At 43.8% G+C, this 6,233-nt stretch overlaps 1 long non-coding RNA gene across 1 annotated transcript in view; it reads left to right on the forward strand.

Annotated features, from left to right (window-relative positions):
- LOC123454143 overlaps positions 1-6,233 on the forward strand; it is a 46,343-nt gene that overhangs the window by 18,589 nt on the left and 21,521 nt on the right. The gene's annotated exons all lie outside the window — the stretch shown is intronic.

Raw genomic sequence — 6,233 nt, forward strand, 5'->3', positions numbered from 1 at the left:
TTCCAACAGAGAGTAAAGCCTGGAGTTTGAGGTATGCAGGGGCCCGCTTAAGCTCCCTTTGGAGCGTGATAGTATTTCTGGGCTTCTGAATTCTTGGGCCTTTCACTATATTCCCAGCTGACACTAGACTAGAGTTGATAGCTGTTTCTCCCAGGTACACACTCTCTATTTATCTATCTATCAATCATCTCTTTCTGTTTTGTTTTGGAGATAGGAGCACACTCTGAAAAGTTCAGTCAGGCCTGAAATCCAAGTTGCAGCCCAGGCTGGCATCAAAATAGTAATACTCTACTTCAGCCTCCCAAGTGCTGAGACTGCAGGCATGAGCCACTATGCCAAGCTACCAAATTGCATTCAACTCAGGTAAATGGGAATTTAGGGAAGAAGTGTCTTACATATATTTCAGCTTACATGCTGTTGCAGTCAGTTCTTCATTTCAGGAGCAAACATCCACCCAGAAAAAGCTTATAGGAGCAGGAGATTTATTTTGATATACAGAGTCCAAGGGAAGCACCATCAATGGCGGAAGAAGCTGACTCATTTCCACAGATCATAGCAGGGAAACATCACCAAACACCCAGCAAATACCAAAAAGTATGAACAGCAGAGCTCCAGAACTGCTCTCCACACACCATAGGGCTGCACTCAAGATCTGCCCCCAGCCAGGCATGGTGGTGCATGCCTTTAATCCCAGCAGTTGGGAGGCAAAGGTAGGAGGATTGCCGTGAGTTTGAGGTCATCCTAAGACTGCATAGTGAATTCCGGATCAGCCTGGGTTGGAGCAAGACTCTACCTCAAAAAAGCCAAACCAAAAAAAAAAAAAAAAGCCCCCAAATACCTTAGGGCTGGGCTTTAAGATCCACCCCCCAGTGACATACCTCTTCCTCAGTAGGGCTCCTCTCACTGGAGACTGAAGATTCAAGCCTGAGTCTATAGGGCCACACATTTAAACCAGTACACATGCACAGGCATATTGCCACAGTTCTCCAAGCATGGTCTATATATTTAAGGAGATTTCTAAGCCTGGCATGGTAGCACATGCCTTAAATCCCAGTACTTGGGAGGCTGAGGTAGTAGGATCATCATGAGTGCGAGGCCAATCTAGGCTACAGTAAGACTGTGCCTCAAAAAGAAACAAAAATTATGGCTGGAGAGATGGCTTAGTAATTAAGGCACTTGCCAACAAAGCCAAAGGACCCAGGTTCAATTCCCCAGTACCCACATAAAGCCAGATAGATGCACAAGGTGGCACATGAGTCTGGAATTCATTTACAGTGGCTACAGGCCATGGCATGCTCATTCTCTTTCTATCTGCATCTCTCTGTCTCTCTCAAATAAATAAATATTTTTTTAAAAAAGATTCAAGTCAGGTGTGGTGGTGCACACCTTTAATCCCAGCACTTGGAAGGTATAGGTAGGAGGATCGCTGTGAGTTCAAGGCCACCCTGAGACTATATAGTGAATTCCAGGTCAGCCTGGTCTAGAGTGAGACCCTACCTCGAAAAACCAAAAAAAAAAAAAAAAGTAGGGGTTGGTGGGAGTCAATGGTATAGTGGTAGAATGCTTGCATGAATACTGGTTTTTATTTATTTGTGTATGTGTGTTTTGAACACAAGACACACTTACTTTCTTCTGCCACCTCTTCCACAGTGGACCCTGAGCCTTGGAGGTTGTCACCTCCCAGCACTATGGTGAGTTTTGAGTCACCCCAGTGGTCACAGCTATCTGAAAAGAGAAGCTTCTCTAATCAAAAGTGAGAACAGTATTAATATATGTACATAAACATAAAAAAGTGCTTAGAGGGCAGTTTGGTGAGCATAATATATGCATTTAGCCAGACAACACTAGTCGTTACTCCCCTAGGGCTCATGACTTCCACAGCTATAGGCTTTTGACTAGATTTTTAGTACCAGGCATATTCCCTCCTGTGGAGAAAGCCTCCAATCCAGAAAGCAGCTTGTTTCCCCCATAGCAAACATGCCAATATTGTACCAATTGGCACATTTGGCCTGGCTGGTCAGCCATAAGACGTGCAGGGTCCACTGCTGGTTAAATGCTAAACCTGATAATCAGTGGTAGGGTGAAGGAAATAGACCCTGAGGACACTCAACACTTACCAGGTCAGAGATCCAGAGGCTCTTAAGAGCCTATCACTGAAATCAAGACTTAAAACTCATGTACCACAGCTCAGGGAATTTTGTGGAAGAGGGGACAGAAAAGATTGTAGGAGCCACAGGTTGAGAAATCATGCCCAGAGGCATTCCCTCACCCCCCAAAATAACTGTCTGCTGCTCTCACCATGTATAACTCACAACCCCATAGGGAATGCCTGCAACCCCACTGAGGAGGGTCCCCAGCAGAATGGGAGCAGGGACAAGGGAAAAGAGGGTACCAACACATGATGTATCCATACAAAATATGTTAATAATAACAACAATAAATAAATAAATAAAAAACATTGATGAAGCCAGGCATGGTGGCTGACACCTTTAATCCCAGCACTCAGGAGCAGAGGAAGGAGGATCGCCATGAGTTCAAGGCCACCTTGAGACTACATAGTGAATGCCAGATCAGCCTATGCTACAGTGAGATCCTACCTCAAAAAAAAAGGTGATCATGCAGCATAGCCCTTTCTAGCATTCTGACAGCTAGTCAACAGGAAAAAACCTTCCAACCCAGCTCCACTTGATTTCTCACTGACCTACAGCCCACACATGTGGAGTCTTTGGCAATAGGGTCTTACCATTTAGTTCTGGTGGGCAACCAAGAGCCTTGGCAGTGGCCTGTAATGTTTGGGGGCATCAGGGGCTTCCCTGGACAAAAACTCACTGGAAGGTATTACACACCTCTGGCACTGAAAATTTTCTATTAAGAATCTATGGCTGTGTCGGGGGGGGTATTACCATGGGACCTTTTTTATAATCATGGAAAACGTTAATAAAAATTAAATTAAAAAAAAAGAATCTATGGCTTAGCCGGGCGTGGTGGCTCATGCTTTTAATCCCAGCACTTGGGAGGCAGAGGTAGGAGGATCACCGTGAGTTCAAGGCCACCCTGAGACTCCATAGTGATATCCAGGTCTGCCTGAGCTAGAGTGAGACCCTACCTCGAAAAACCAAACAAAAAAAAAAAAAAAGTATCTATGGCTTCTGAGTGCACCATTATCCATCACCTCCAAGGATACTTTTTTTTTTTTTTTTTTTTTTTTGGTTTAACAAGGTAGGGTCTTTCTCCAGCCCAGGCTGACCTTTGAGGGTAACCTCAAACTCATGGTAATCCTCCTGCTTCTGCCTCCCGAATTCTGGGATCAAAGGAATGCACCACCACACCCAGCTTAACTATTGTATTATGTATATACATATATTTTTTTTTTTCCTGATTTTTCAAGGTAGGGTCTCATTCTAGCTCAGACTGACCTGGAATTCACTTTGTAGTCTCAGGGTGGCCTTGAACTCACAGTGATCCTCTTACCTCTGCCTCCCAAGTGCTGGGATTAAAGGCATGCGCCACCATGCCTGGTTTAATATTTTATTTTTATTTAACCTTTTAAGAAAGAGGGCTGGAGAGATGGCTTAGTGGTAAAGCGCTTGCCTGTGAAGCCTAAGGACCCTGGTTCAAGGCTCGATTCCCCAGGACCCACGTTAGCCAGATGCACAAGGGGGTGCACGTGTCTGGAGTTCGTTTGCAGTGGCTGGAGGCCCTGACGTGCCCATTCTCTCTCTCTCTCTCTCTATCTGCCTCTTTCTCTCTCTGTCACTCTCAAATAACTAAATAAAAGTGAACAAAAAAAATTAAAAAGAAAAAAGAAAAAGAAAGAGAAGGACGAAGAGAGGCAGATAGAAAGAGAGGCAGACAGACACAGAATGAGTGTGCCAGGGCTTCTAGCCACTGCAAAGAACTCCAGATGCTTGCATCACCTTGTGCATCTGGCTTTATGTGGGTCCTGGGGAATCAAACTTGGGTCCTCTGGCTTTGGACGCAAATGCTTTAGCCATTATGCAATCTCCAGCCCTTTGATTTATTTGACACACACAGAGAGGCAGAAAGAGAGGGTTTTTTTTTTTTCTTTTGCCTTTATTTTGTTTTTATTATTATTTGGTAGGGTCTCCCTCTAGTTCAGGCTGACCTGGAATTCACTATGTAGTTTCAGGCTGGCCTTGAACTCACAGTGATCCTCCTTCCTCAGCCTCCCAAGTGCTGAGATTAAAGGCATGCACCACCACTAGCAAAGATGTAGGATTCTATATGGTTTACTCATAACATCTTAGTTTTAATATGTTTTATTTATTTATTTGAGAAAAAGAGGCAGATACAGAGAATGAGTGTGCCAGAGCTTCAAGCTATTGTGGACAAACTCCAGATGCATGCACCACCTTGTGCATTTGGCTTATGGGGGGTAGTACTGGGGAATTGAACCTGGGCCTTAAGGCTTCACAGGCCTTAATTGCTAAGCCATCTCTCCAACATCTTTTTGTTGTTTGCATTTTGTTTTCTGAGACAGGGAATCACTCTAGCCCAGGCTTATCTGGAATTCACTATGTAATTTCAGGGTAGCTTCAAACTCACAGTGATTCTCCAACCTCTGCCTCCCAAGTACTGGAATTAAAGACATGTGCCACCAAGCCTGGCCAACATCTTAAATTTTGATTAACCTTTCTTCCACCTTCTAGGACAAAACACCAGACCAAAAGCAGCTGATGGGAGGGAAAGGGTTTATTTCAGCTTATAGTTTTGAGGAGAAGTTTCATTGTGGTAAGGAACAGCATGGCAGAGCAAGAAGCTGTTGCACATATGAGTGGAAGTAATCTCAGTACTGAGATTGCAGTTGGGTTAATAAACCTCAGGGTTCACCCCAGAAAAATACCTTCTCCAGCAAGGCTCTGTCTACCTCCCAAAATGCCACCAGCTGGGGACAAGTATTCAAACCACATGAAGCTGTGGAGGACACCTCACTCAAACCACCATGATACCTTTGTAGAAATTTTGGATACTTGTTCATATATATGTAATATATTTTTCAATTCACAAAATTATTTTTAAAAGATTGTTCAGTCTATACAGATGATAAACAGAATGAGATAGGGGCTGCAGAGATGTCTCAGCAGTTAAAGGCTCTTGGTTGCAAAGCATGATGTCATGAATTGGCTTTCCCAGTATCCACTAAAGCCAAATGTACAAAGTGATGTATGCATCTGGAGCTCATTTGTAGTGACAAAAGGCCCTGGTATGCCCATTCTCTCTCTCTCCCTCTTCCTCTCTCTTCCTCTCTCTCTCCTTGTGAATAAATAAAGAAAAATTTTTAGTATTTTATTTGTGACATAGAGGCGGAGGTCCTGGGCGCACCAGGGCCCCTAGCCACTGCAAACAAACTCCCGATGCATGCACCACCTTGTGCATCTAGCTTTACATGGGGAATTGAGCCTGGGGCCTTTGGCTTTGCAGGTAAGTGCCTTAACTGTTAAGTCATCTCTCCAGCCCTAATATATAATTGGGCGGGGAGGGCTCAATTTTTCTTTTCTCAATTTTTTTTGGAGGTAGGATATTGCTCTAGCCCAGGCTAACCTGGAATTCACTAAGTAGTCTTGGGGCTGCCTCGAATTAATGATGATCCTTCTACTTCTGCTTCCCCTGAGAGGCTAGGTTTAGGGCTGGAGAGGTGGCTTAGCAGTTAAGGCACTCGCCTGCAAAGCCAAAGAACCCAGGTTCAACTCCCCAGGACCCATGTAAACCAGATGTATAAGGGGATGCATGCAATTAGAGTTCATTTGCAGTGGCTGGAGGTCCTGGCACACCCTTTTTTTCTCTCTCTCTCTCTCTGCCTACCTACCTATTTCTGTATCTCTCTCAAATAAATAAATATAAATAAAAATATTAAAAAATGATAACTTTTTAAGAGTGTTAGGATTAAAGGTGTGCACCCCCACACCTGTTTGTCTTTTTTTTTTTTTTTTTTTTTGGTGTTTTGGGAAATTCACTTTGTAGTCTCAGGGTGGCTTTGAACTCACAGTAATCCTCCTACCTCTGCCTCCCAAGTGCTAGGATTAAATGCATGTGCCACCACACCTGGTTCCCAGCTATGTTTCTTATATGTGTAAAAAAAATACTTATTCCAGAAAGTGACTCTCCCCTACTTTTTTTCTTGTTTTATTTTTATTTATTTGTTCGTTTGTTTATTTGGGAGAGGTGGGGACAAATAGAGATAATGGATGCACCAGTGCCTCCAGCTACTGCAA

Source organism: Jaculus jaculus, chromosome 13 (genome assembly GCF_020740685.1).
Source record: "Jaculus jaculus isolate mJacJac1 chromosome 13, mJacJac1.mat.Y.cur, whole genome shotgun sequence".
Lineage (NCBI taxonomy): Eukaryota > Metazoa > Chordata > Mammalia > Rodentia > Dipodidae > Jaculus > Jaculus jaculus.